Consider the following 13,825-nt stretch of genomic DNA (forward strand, 5'->3'; position numbering starts at 1 on the left):
AAAAAGACAAGTAACAACAAATGTTGGTGAGGATGTGAAACTGGAACCCCCATACCCTGCTGAAAGGAAGGTAAAATGGTGCAGCAACTTTGGGAAACAGTTTGGCAGTCCCTCCAAGTTTCAAACACAATGTTACCAAATACAACGTTGCAACTCCTGTGTCTAATCCCAAGAGAACTGAAAATATATGTCCACATAAAAACTGGTACATAAATGTTCACAGCACCACCGTTTGTGATGGCCAAAACCTGGAAATGACTCAAATGTCCATCAGCTGAGGAATGGGTAAATAAAATATGGTATATCCCTGTTACGGAATATTATTCAGCCATAAAAAAGAATGAGGTATAGACACATGCCACAACATGCACTTCAAAAATCTGATAAGGGAAAGAAACATAGTGTGCTTTTTAAAGGAAATGCCCAGGGTGAGCAAATCAAAAGAAACATTAAGTAATTTGTGGGTCCATAGGCTTGGGGTGGAAACTGGAGGAAATAGATGCTGCTGCTAATGGGCATGAAGGTTCTTCTTTCTGGGGTGATGAAAATGTTATAAAATCAATCACGATGACTGTTGCACAACTCTGTGAATATACTGAAAATTACTGAACCATATGCTTTAAGTGGTGAACTGAAGCGCCAGTACCAAAAAATGTTCGCGTGAGTACTTGGGGACAGTTTGGGTATTACATATGCAGGAGTGGTACAAAGAGAGGGAGCTGGAGTAGGAGCTTGGCAAGTTTGTGAACCATGATGCTGCCTTCCGACAAGCACAGATTCCACTGAATAAAAATCACCAGAGGAAGTGGGACAGAACCAGAGAGCAACAGACACACCCATCCAAAGGACCCCATGGGGCAGCCCCTAGACCGAAGGACAAGCGGGGCCACCGTGGGGCAGGGCCCAAACCAGCACCCCAAACCCCCCAGGTTGGTTGCACTGCCATCTGTTGAGGGGGTGGGGGGCTGCCCCACCCTGGGGAAGAGACTGCTCAGACAGCAACAGCCTCTGAGATGGGGGAATGGGCTTTGAGGTTTAGAATGAGAAAAAGACCAGTTTGTAGCCCTCCTCCTTCCTTGAACTCTCTTCCTGCTGGGAGTGTGGGGGCGGGGGGCGGGTGGGCACTGAGGCTGAGAGATAAGACAGACCAGTGCAAGGTCACTTAGCTAGTTAGGGGCGGAGCTGGGGTTAACGCAGTAACTTCCCCGGAAGATAGGAGGATCTGATACACTAACAGATAGGACAGAGCTGTTAAAAAAAAAAAAAAAAAGTGATATTAAATAAGAAGGAAGGAAGGGGAAGGGAGAAAATTCTAACTCTGCAATGAAACAAAAAAGCCATGTAGGAAAGGAGATAAATCAAAGGACATTACCTATCTTTTTAGTGATCATCATTTACATGTCTTAATAATATAGATGCTTCAGACATGATTTAGGTTAAAACAGAGCTCTCGCAGTGGCACCTGGGTGGCTCAGTGGGTTAAGCCTCTGCCTTCAGCAAAGGTCATGATCTCATAGTCCTGGGATCCAGCACCACATCAGGCTCTCTGCTCAGCAGGGAGCCTGTCTCCCCGCAAGCCCCACCCCCCACCTGCCTCTCTGCCTACTTGTGATCTCTGTCAAATAAATAAATAAAATCTTTAAAAAAAAAAAAAAAAAAGCCAGAGCTCTCACTACATTGGGAGATGGGGACAGGGGAGGGAGGTGGATGGTATAAGAAAGCGAAGTCTTCATCTATCACAGCAGGAAGAACAGACAATGCATAGAGCAGATAAATAAAAAAATGGCAGCGTAAGCATATTCCTAAGAGATCTGGAAGCACGAGCTGGGAGAAACAGTGAGTTAGAAGTGACAGCCTCTCTGGGGAGGTGGGCACTGGATGGGTATTTTCATTATGTGTCTTTAAATACTATTTGATCTTTTGTTTTTGTTTTTTAGAGATTTTATTTATTGATTTGACAGAGATAGAAACAGTGAGAGAGGGAGAAGCAGGCTTCCTGCCAAGCAGGGAGCCCGATGTGGGGCTCCATCCCAGGATCCTGGGATCATGACCTGAGCTGGAGGCAGTTGCTTAACGACTGAGCCACCCAGGCACCCCACTATTTGATCTTTTGAAAGCATGTATTGCTTTGATCGAAATTTTTAAATTTAAAGACAACAACCCAAGGCCTCCTTCCTAGCATCTCTGATGCCATCTGGCCAGTCGCTAGCACTGTCTTCAGGCAGCCTTCACTCCTGGACTCCCTCACTGCAGGTCTTCTGGGACAGAGACCCCCATCCCCAGCAGCTTCTCTCCACACAAGGGACAGGAGGACAGAGCAGAGAAGTCCACGCCCTGGGCCTCTGGAGAAGGCCTACCCTCCTGGTTGTTTACAGCAAAGAGAAAGACCCTGGCTGGGTTAGAGACATTGCCACCCCACCTCCTGCCGGCCGTTTTACCCAGCTGCTTCCTGTGTTGTCAGTGTTGAGGGTTGAGGGGGCCTTTCCGTTGATAACCCAACAGGGCAGGGCAGATCCCATCCTCTGGCAGGGTAGGAGGCGGGGGTGGGGTGGGGTGGGGTGGGCACTCATGTCTCTGAGAGCAGCTTGCCAGCTTGCCGATCTGCTCCCAGTGGGGCCTCCTGGGAAAAGCCACCACGTGAGGGGTGCCAACGTGACCTCTGTCGGGGGAGAGGAGCTGCGTCTCAGCAGCACCTGCTCAAACTCAGGAAGAGAAGCCAGTCACCCTGCGTCTGCCCTGGAAACAAAGAGCGAGACGGCAAGTTCAGCCACAAGAGCAGACCGTGCAGGCCTGTTTCACGAGGCTGCAGCTCAACTATGGCTCCAACTGAAGACCGACTTAGGCCCTGGAATCACATCTTCACTCCCTCTACAAAGGTCGTTTCCTTGCCGGTGAGACAGGAAGGTTGGTCGGGCAGTGGTTCTCTACTGTGATGTCAAAAAACGTCCCTTGTCAAGATTCTTATGGGCAACTTTTACCTAGTGACAGTTTAAGTATGAGGTTTGCAAACAAGGTACTTTTTATTACATGTTTGGGAGAGCTCCAAGGGCTCCCATGTTACCCCTGCTGGCAGGTATATCTCTTTCCCTGAGTCTGGGTGCATTAGGGAGGGGCTGGCTGTGGCTGTGGTGGGTTGAGCATATCAATATTGTCCACGTCCAACTCGAAAAAAAAAAAGTGACATTGGCAGCCGACGGACCCTCCATGCAAAGGGCTTCCTTCAAGACCAGGGTTCTCTAACATGGACACCCACTCTGGCCAAGATGTATGAGAGGCCATGAACCTGCCCATGAGCATTCTTGCCTTTGCTCTAACTCTCTCCACTCTCCAATAGACTGTTCTCTCTCCTCTGGAATCCTACCCTTGACCACTGTCAAGGCCCAATTCAAGATAGGCCTCCATGAAGTTCTGAACAGCCAAACTCCACCAAACTTCCATTTCTCTGGATTCTTAAAGTGCTCAGTCTCAGCGTTCACAACTTCTTACTGCGTTATAAATTGCTTTATGTGTTCACTAATTCTTTGGATCACCAAAACCAGGAATAGTCTTTTTTTAGGTCCACCCATAGCCCTAGTACAGATCAGGGCACATTCTACACATTATTTACTTAATAAGCACTACAGAAACAACTTGTTGACTACATTGGCAAGTGGCCCAAATTCGTGTCTTCCGGTAAAAAAAAAAATTTTAACTTAAAACATTATAGTCCTCTATGATATCACATCTAAGTCAGCCTTATTGCTAGAAGACTCTGAGGGGACTTCTTTAGAGCATACCGATCTCACCTTAACCCGTAAGACACAGGTCCTTATTTCTCTTTCCCATGTGACAGTATAACATACTTGAAGGATGACGGACAACCCCTAGTCCTGAATTCTTTTCTCACCCTTCATACCTTGCCAAAATCAGTCTTAAGACGTCATGATTTAAAAACACAAATTGGCTATCTTTCTCAGGTATCCCTTCACTTAATACTGGGTTACTGAGTATCTTCTGTGAGGGTCAGCTCTGCAGATTCTCTGGTCTCAGAAAGTAAGACAATCCTCTCATTCATCCCCAGCTGATTTCTTATTCCACCCACAGAGGCAGCTGTTCCAAACCTCCGGAAGTCTCCTGAACTTTCCTAACCAGTCTGCCACCTTTACTTTCTGCAGAGGACATCATCGCCTCCCTTATTTAGAAGACAGAGACCATACAACGTGGACATACTAAACATCCTTCTATCCCATGAAGAGATTAAAATCTGAGAACCACAGCTCTAAGATGACCTAATGATGATGCAAACACACAATCAAAAGGCCTATTGATGAAGTCATCCCTGGGTCCTTCTCTGGTATCTCTCCAGAAGGTCACATTAACTTCCCTCTCTCCTTGCACTACTTCTGAGTTGCTGTAAGTCTAGCCATATGCCACTCAGCCAGAAGGGTACCTGCAAGAAATTCTGCCTGAACCTCAGCTCTACCTTCTCAGAACACTCTCTTTCAAGGATCTTGCACTGAACTGGTTTCCTCCTCTACTGCCAGGGCCCAAGAAGTACGGCTTGAATGGTCTTCCTTTGAGGCACACCACACACAGCCCTTGGCATAACGGCCATGGCTAGGAAGCCAGTATCCAAACTCTGCATCCTGGGAGGCGCCCCACACCCACTGACTGAAATCTGAAATGTCTTTGTACAGACAAGGCCGTCCAGGGGCCGTGACAGAATCTGTGAATCACACAGTGCCTTTCAGTGTCCCCTTGGCTTGCTGTTACAGAGAGGCCACAGATTTGTCTTCTTAAGTTGACACACAATATATAATTAATAACTTGTTCCTCTAGGAATAAAAGGCAGTCCTCCCAAAGAGCCACACATTCAGAAACCTCTTTCTCTTCTGTTTCCATGGCCTTTTCTTCTAGGACTGGGATTTATAGACATTATCTCATCTGCAGGCTCCTGTGGCAACAGGTAGGTAACAGGCTGGGCACGCTGCTTTCCCGTGGCCAATTCGGAAAGTCAGAGAGAGGCAGTGCAGGATTTAAAGGCACATAGCAAGTCGAGGATAACTCCTGTGTCCGAAGGCCACAGCACTGCTCTGTCTGCCTGGGAAGTGAAGTGTGCCCTTAACATTTTTGGCTGATTGCAAAATGCTAAATGCACACAGAAGGAAATTTCCTTCCTGACCTCTCTGTGTGTTGAAATGTGAGAACTACCTCTGGGCTTGGGCTCAGGGTACTCCCTCCCCTTCTTTCTGCCTACTCAAGTTATATTCACCGTCAGTGAGCTGCTCAAGAGCACTTCCTACCTGAAGGCCTTACTGATAGCGCATCCTATCACTCTCGTGGCTACCTTTTGCAGGTAACCCTGCCGGGGCTAGCCAACTCCCCGTGGGAAAAGCAAAATCCAGGAAGGCCCTGGAGGTAGAGGAGTGGGAAGAGCTATGGATTGACTACACACATGAACCATATTCTTAAGGATTATGTAATTAGTACATTAAAATAATAAATACATGGGCACCTGGGTGGCTCAGTTGGTTAAGTGTCTGCCTTCGGCTCAGGTCATGATCCCAGGCTCCTGGGATCAAGTCCCACATCGGGCTCCCTGCTCATGGGGAGTCTGCCTGTCCCTCTCCCTCTGCCTCTACCCCCTGCTCGTGCTCTATCTGTCTTTCTCTCTCTCACTCTCCATATCTCAAATAAAATAAAATCTTCAAAATAACCAATAAATACATAAATGGAATAGCACTTCACTATGTGCTAGACACTCTACTCAACACGTTCGTGTGTCCCTCACTTAAAAAGAGCACCCAGTGAAGGACTAGCTCCTTCCCCACCTCTGCTGGCTTCCCAGTCACTGCCCAGCATGCTCCACTACCAAAACAGGTCTATCCTCTAGAACCTAGGCACGGGTGTGCTCCTCGGAACGCAAGACCGAAGGCCTGTTACAAAGGCTCCAATGAAGTGACCGATGTCTGGTTTCATCAAGTACAAGTGAATAATTAATACTTGTTAGTAAAGAAATAAACTCATTGTTATGGTGGCCACACGGAGGCTACAAAAGACCATTTTGTGAAGTTCTTGGTGGATCCCTGAGGCCAACAGCAGCCAAAAGAAACCTCTCTGAGTTGAGAGTGTAGGCCAATCCTCAAATGTAGGGACCAGAGCCTGTGCTGTTTTCCAGGAGTGCTGTTTCCAATGCTAATTAGCTTGTTGCTTATTCATCACCTCATTCAGCTTGCTGGTCAATGACAGCAGTGGAGGCCCACGGAACTCCCAAGAGGGCACAATTTATCAGAGGGGACGTGGAGTTTTCTCCTGGGGCGCTTTTCCAGATTTTAAATTCATGTCTACCTTTTCTGGGCCAGCCTCCGATTTGATTTGAGAAAAACTCTCCAACCCTACTGGATCATATACCCCATTCTTGGCCTAATGCCCTAAAGCAAGTATTTCCTTTTCCGCTTTCAGCAGGGACAGAACAAGGCAGTCTTGGGTGCCTCCAGAACTGGTGAGAACTGGCCAGGAAATATAATAAAGAACCTTAGTGAGCAGAGAGCTAATGCCCACAGCCAGAGGCTCAGTGTTCAGAACTAGGCAGAAGCACTAGCTTTGTAAGCAACAACACACTCTTCTTGTGGCCTCGTAACCGCCCGGGCAGATGGCAGCCAGTGCCAGTGAGTAACTCTCTATAGGAAAGTTTTACCCTCCCCCCGCCAACTGGATACTGGGTGCTCCACACATACCTTCCAGTGACAGTAACCCCTGGCCAGTGACACATACACATGCTCCTACAGTACTTCTGCCCCAGCAGCAAACGGAGCTGACCACTGCTAATTACTGCCATTTCAGTGAGCTGTTCCCCAAATTGCTACCCAGTTCCCCGTTCCTACTCGCAGCCCACTGCCTGAAATTCCACCGCTAGAGATATCAAATATGTTGACTTAAAGCTTTGTTTTCCATTCAAATGCCTCCTGGCCTCTGTTTCCTTTCCAGTTAAATGACTTCTAAAGGACCTGCTCTGCATCGAACGGCAAATTCTTTTGTATTTAGCTCTTAAAAGATAAACATGTTCACTGGCTCCTTTCTTGAAAATAATTTTTGACACAGGAGAATGGGGGGAGCACAGAACATGGAGGTGGAGGTGGGAGGCCTCAGGGAGCATCACAGAGAAGGTCTTATGATGCTGAAACAGACTTCATGGCTTTTGCAATCTTGCTCAGGGATATGGACCTAGAAATTTGCACTCTAACATCTGTAATCTCCGGGGTTAGCAGCATGGCTCCCAACAGGGCCTGTGCCCAAAAGTAAGTAAGGTAAGACACAATGCCCAAAGGGAGACATAGGTAAAAGGTAGAAAAGTGGAGTATGAGAACGAGCACTCCCCTAATTCGTTCCTCATGTCCGCAGGACAGCCCCAGTCTCCTCATCCACGCCAGGAAGGCACAAGCACTTGGGAGCTAGCAGGAAAAGATCCTTGCCACCTTCTTGTCCTGGCTGGAAGGGGAGCAGATGGCCCATCAGCCCTAGGTGAGTGTTTCTGCTGAGCTGGAGACACTAGGGAAGCAGAGGTCAAAGTCAGATTCCCTGGGCTGGGAAGGGCCAGGGCAGTGCCAGTGTTCTTTCCTGCCATGTTCTCCTCAGCACAGAGAACCATACTCCTGTCGGACCATGCTTCCTGCCCCCACCCCCACCCCTAAACAGAGAGCACCCCCTTTTCTTCCTTTTCACCCACCCATCGAGGGGGAGGGCTGTCCTGAAAAGCAGAAGCTACAACAGAGAGGTAGACAATCTTTCCGGTTCTCCAGAGCTCAAGAAAATCCAACCTTTTCCCCGGGAGTCAGCCCACTCATCCCCTTCCCCCTGTCCTCCCCCGCCCACAGCCAAACGGCTGGGGGAGTGATGCTAGTGTAGGCCAGGAGGCTTCAAAGCGGGTCAGACTTGCCTTCTCCCTCATTAAATCCCCCACCCCCGAACACTGGCGCTCCGACCTTCGCCCCACCCATCTCTCGTTCACCGCAGGGCGCTGTGTGCCCCAGGCGTCTGCCAAGCAGGCCCACGCGGCTCTCGCTGGCCCTGGAGCAGGTGATGGTGGCCTCGGCGGCAGAGGCGGCGGCCGGCGCTCTCCAATACCTGGGCTCGGGGATGTCAAGCCGCCGGGCTCGCGGCCGAGGCAGGTGTCTCCCGTGCTCGGGATTAGCGCCGCTTCCTCTCCGGCCCGCGGCTCCGGCCCAGGCCACGCACCTGCTGCTGCTGCTGCCGCTGCCGCTGCCACTGCCGCCGCCGCGCCCGAGCTCCGCCCGAGCTGCGTTGAGTGTCCGCGCCTCCTCGCAGGGGGTCCGCGCCCCGGGGCCCAGGGTGGGCCGGAGGGCTAAGGGGGCCGCGCAGGGCCTGGAGTCCAGCCTCCAGGGGCTTGGTGGGGGATGGAGGCCGCGCTAGCCTGAGCGCCGCGCCGAGCGCCCCCCTCGGGCTGGGAGAAGGGGCGCCGGCCCCTTGCGCATCCTCACGGCCGCATCGACGTCCCCCGCAGCATCCCGGTCCCCATGCCGGCCCCGAGGCCTGAGAGCGCCGCTTACCTGGGTCTGCGGCAGGTCCAGGGGAGCAGCCCAAGGCTACCGCGGGGCCCCGCGCCGGGGCGCAGGATGCTCTGCCCGGCTGGGCTCGGCTCGGCCGGCCGCGGCGCTCGGCCCCGCCCTCGGCCCCGCCCCCCTGCCCGCCGCGGCTCCTCCCAGCGCGCCGTGCCGGCCCCTCTGCCGCCGCGGCTGTCACACAAAGAGCAGGAAATGGCTGCGGCGAGGGGCGCACCGCCGGCGCATCCCCGACCTGCACCCCGGCTGCTGCCCCAGGACAGCCAGCCGCGTGGCCCTCGGGATGGGGAAGGGAGAGAGGACCTGCCGCCAGGTCTCGCATGCCTGGGAGCCACACCTGCGGCAGTGGGAGGGCGGAAGCTCTGGGCTCGGTCCGGGTCTCATCGATCTCACGTTATTTCCAAGTGCTCATTTATCTACCTAATATTTATTGAGCAGCTATTTTGTTCCGAGTCCCGTGCCAGAAGCTGAGTATGCACTGGTGTACTGCCCTTTTGGAGCCTGTCATCTACCAGGAGAGGCAGGGCGTAAATTAACCTAGTACTGTGCAGTTACAGCTGGAAGAAGTTCTGCGAAGGAAAGAAATAGGGTGAAATGATGGAAAATAGAGCTGAGGTTTGGGGAGAGGGGACTCCCACCAACTGAGTCTGGTCCCCAGTGCTGCGCCTCTGCTCAGGAATACCTTCTCAGTTCCTTGGAGTCAAATCCCTGAAGCTGCCGTCTCTTAAGCAGGGACCTGCCTCAGCTTCATTCAAGAATTGCCTAATGGACAAAAAGGAACACACACGGTGGCAGGAGGAACCTGAAAGGACAGGCAGGCACCTTTCTCTTCAAGGCTTATCTGCCATTCAGGGCTGGCCAAAGAAACGGTTCTCCCTGAGCTGCAGCCTGGTGGACCTTCGGATCCAACCTCCAGACCCCCTGCTCAAGTCACTTCAACAGTCTTGTTCCTGAGAAGCCTCCGTAACTAGAAAGTGAGGAATAATAATTGCCCTTCTTACCTCACAGGTAGACACACTGGAAAGCATTTGAGACATTTGAATGTGTGTGTAGATATAAAAGATAAAGTCCTGTTATAAGGGAAGCTTTCTGAAATGTGTGTGTATGGCCCACAAATTTATACTTAATCACTTAGCTGTTCCTGTTAGGGGCTATTTATAGAGGAGCCCTATTACCCGAGTCTCTAGCAAAGGACTTGTGAAGTCTTTGCCCTCCCTGATCTCATACCATTTCCCAGACACTCAGAATTCATGATCCTTTATGGTTTGATGTTACATCACTCATTCTAATTTAAATTGCTATTTCAGAAAGGATGACTTATCTATATATGCACACACACACATTTCTGTCCCTGTGAGAAAGCTGTGGAGGTGTTTGTGGAGGATGGCTTTAAAAACTGAACTGGTTTCTTTCTTTTCCTTCCTTTCTTTCACCTCCCCTCCTTCCTCCCTTCCTTTTCATTTCTCCCTTTCTTTTAAAATTTTCCATTTTCTACTGTGATCCTTAGGATTTTGAGTGTCAGTGATTACAAATGTACAACAAGAGAGATTGGATTTTCATTCTAAAGAGACAACTATTTTGGATATTGTAGATTTCTGGAAGACATATTTCTCCCTGTTGTTCCTTTCCTGTCTTTTCACCTTTCAAGAACAAGTTGCTTAAAAGAAACAAAGAGACCATTACATATATATTTGTTGAGATCTTAGGCAAAAATAATTCCCTGACCCCTGATTTCCATTTGCTTATAAGGGGAAGCAAGGTGGTTTGTTCAAACCACTATGTTGGAAATCCAGAGGCTTGCCTTTTGGTCCCAGTTTTGCAACTAAGTGACCGTAGGCAAGTCACTTCATCTGTTTCCTCCTCTATACGGTGAAGTAACACGGATATATTCCAAAATCCTTCTGCATGTAGAAAATCACATAAGTTAAAATAAAAGACGTGCTCCTGCCCTGCTTGAAGGACTTCACTAGCTCCCCATTGTTCTCAGTGTGGAGCCCAAACTCCTTAACCAATGGCCCACAGGAGTCTTTCTTCATGATCTAGCATCTACCTCTCTCCAGTCTCTTCTGTTGTGAGCAAGCTCTTTGCTTTTAGCTAAAAGCAATCTTTTAGGTTCCCAAATCTGCTGTGTTAGGCCTTTGTGTAAGCTGGGCTTTTGCTTAGAATGGTCTATCCTCCTTTCCCTCCCACTTGTGCACTTGCCCCCAGTTTGCTGCCTAACTTCTATTCATTCTTCTGGGATCCATTTACCTGTCTGTTCCTTCAAGCTCCCTTCTTGTCTGCATTAGGCTAGGGTTAGTCATTCATGCACCCAGAGCCCCCTCGACTTCCTCTGTCATCCCCCCTTGGTGTGCTGTGTGGTGATTGCTGACATAATTTCCTACACACCATCATTAGAGCATAAAATCAAAGAGAGAAGGGATGTGTCTTTCTTGCTTCTCAACATTTCCTCGGAGACTAGTACCTAACAGGAGTTCAGTAGATATGAGTTGAATGAATAATCAAAAGTAAAGTCTTAGCTTACATGTTGCCAGTGAAATGTGTAGCCATCTGTCTACTGCCTCCAGATATGTTTCATGTCCAACCCCCGGCTGCACCATCAGCAATGAGAGAATCGAAGCTATCAGGCAAAAATTGCTTTGCCACTTGCTAAGCTGTGGCCCACGCACTGTGGTTCCATGTGTGGCAACATTGCCTTGTTTTTAGAAGAGTCTCGGGTCACTTAGGACATCTAAGTCTCTGTTTAAAATTCACAGATCCTGCTTCATAGAAACCAATAGCGGAGAATCTGAAACAGGTATAAGAAATGGTTCTGGAGAGAGAAAACATAAATACTAATATTAACAATAATGGCTAAAATGTTTTAGAATCCATATATATATATATATATATATATATATATATTTTTTTTTTTTTTTTTTTTTTTTTTTAAGTAGGCTCCATGCCCAGTGTGGGGCCCCATGCGGGGCTTGAACTCACAGCCCTGAGATCAAGACCTGAGCTGAAATCAAGAGTTGGGCACCTAACTGACTGAGCCTCCCAGGTGCCCCTAGAATCACAAATAAATTTTTAAAAAGATGTTATTTATTTATTTATTTATTTGAGGCAGAGAGTGAGAATGAGCACATGAGTGCAAGTGGGGGGAGGGGCAGAAGGACAAAGAGAATCCCAAGCAGGCTGAGCTAAACTCAAGGCTTGATCTCACAACCCTGAAATCAACCTGAATCGAAATCAAGAGTCGGAAGCTCAATCAACTGAGCCACCCAAGTGCCGCTCAATGATAAATTTTTAAAAAGAAAGAAGGAAAAGGGTGTGAGATGGTGAGAAACTGTGAATAATACAAAACAAGTTTCTAAGTGCAATGGGTTTGCTCCATACAGTACGTTCACACACTTGGTGCATGTTGTTAGCAGGAAAAGAGAAACTTGATGGTCAGTTATGCAATTTACCTTGTCCATTAGATAAAACCTGAGCACTTGCTCAAAATTGCTTCATTTTACAGATGAAAGAACTGGGGCCCAGAAAGAGGAAGGGTTGCCCAACAGTGGCTGGACCCAGACCCAGGTCTTTCCATAGGAAACTGGGTTGCCTATTTCCTTCTTTGAATCTGAATAATTTGTTAAAGCATATGCTTTTTAAAGAATTTATTTATTTATTTGACAGAGATCACAAGCAAGCAGAGAGGCAGGCAGAGAGAGAGGAGGGGAAGCGGAGTCCCTGCTGAGCAAAAAGCCTGATGCAGGGCTCATTCCCCGGACCCTGGGATCATGACCTGAGCTGAAGGCAGAGGCTTTAACCCACTGAACTACCCAGGTGCCCCTAAAACATGTATGTTTTAACTGACATTTATTAAATGTCTTTTGGGGGCCAGCCTCTGTGCTAAGTACTATATATGAATTGGCTCATTTCATCCTCATGAAATCCTAAGAACTAGCCCCATTATTTTATAAATGAATTATTGACAGCTGGTGTGCTGCGGAAAGACTGCAGCTCCAAACTGGGCCATTTGGAAATGCATGTCCTCCCTTCATGCTGCCTTTCTCTCACTTTGCTCATTTCTCACAACTTCTACGGACCTGGTCTCCCTTGAAGGTCAGATCATTTGCACATAAATTCACAGCAAAGAAACTTTTATCTTCATTTAAGCAAATTGTATACATAGTAATTGTAGATAAGAACTGTTAAGGAGGGTAGAGCATATTCTGAACAGAATTTGGAATGCAGCAATGTAACAGGCACATGGCCACGTGCTGCTGTACTGTCAGAGGCTAGCAAAGGTGACCCCCAGTCAGCCCCACAGAAGGGATGGGAGCATGGCATTTGGGAACAGACAGGTCTGGCTTCAAGCCCCCGTTCTGTCACTCATTAATTGTGGGACCATGAAGTGTTTCCCTAATGTACAGAGACCCATTCTCATCTGTAAAATTCAAACGATTGTAATTGTACCTACCCCTTGGGCTCTTAGAAGATTAAATGAAATAATAAATGTAACATGCTAAGCAGAGTCATCATAAGTGCTCAAAAACAGAAGCTTTTATTGTTATTATTGTTATTAACATGGTTGGAATTTTGGTGTGACCTCTAGGAAGAATGCAGGACTTGGAAGGAGATCTGAGTTCTTTTTTTTTTTTTTTAAGAGTTTATTTATTTATTTGACAGACAGAGATCACAAGTAGACAGACAGGCAGAGAGAGAGAAGCAGGCTCCTGCTGAGCAGAGAGCCCAACGTGGGGCTTGATCCCAGGACCCTGAGATCATGACCTGAGCCAAAGGCAGAGGCTTAATCCCCTGAGCCACCCAGGTGCCCCGAGATCTGATTTCTAATGTCACCTTTTTACATAGCTCTACAACCTCTGGTATGTGCTCTATCACTTCCTTTTCTGTAAGGTGAGACCCATGCACTCCCACTTTCATCCCAAAGGTGCCGAGAGATCAAACATCATCTTAGATGGGAAAGTGCTTTGAGATATACAAAAGAGAAAAGCAAATGAAATGTTTGTATCGTTTATTTCACCTTATAGGCACTTGTACTCCAAGTCATTCTGAGAAGCTGGAAAGGGACCAGAAACTCCTTCACCGCTACAGATGGGTGTCGATGGGTGTGGGTAGAAGTGGACCTGGATGGTGAGGAGTCACAGTGCACTCAGCTCCTTCGACTGATTGTCCTGTGACCATGTTAGCTAGCACCTATTGCCTTTGTCCTCAAGGTTCCCAGTCCTAACTAAAAAATAATGCAAGGGAAGAAGGTGGAATAAGATGTATTTTTT

At 48.3% G+C, this 13,825-nt stretch overlaps 1 protein-coding gene across 2 annotated transcripts in view; it reads right to left on the reverse strand.

The window, feature by feature from the left end:
* The window catches only part of CYFIP2 (cytoplasmic FMR1 interacting protein 2), a 125,033-nt gene extending 116,361 nt beyond the window's left edge, over positions 1-8,672 (reverse strand). The window contains exon 1 of one of the 2 annotated variants that reach the window (XM_032337184.1): positions 8,547-8,672. The gene's annotated coding sequence lies outside the window, so the exon portion shown is untranslated. Of the gene's footprint in view, positions 1-8,103; positions 8,478-8,546 lie in introns of those variants that run through there. The other variant, XM_032337185.1, reaches the window with a different exon arrangement.
* Positions 8,673-13,825: the final 5,153 nt, after the last annotated feature.

This window comes from Mustela erminea, chromosome 3 (genome assembly GCF_009829155.1).
Source record: "Mustela erminea isolate mMusErm1 chromosome 3, mMusErm1.Pri, whole genome shotgun sequence".
NCBI classification, from domain to species: Eukaryota; Metazoa; Chordata; class Mammalia; order Carnivora; family Mustelidae; genus Mustela; species Mustela erminea.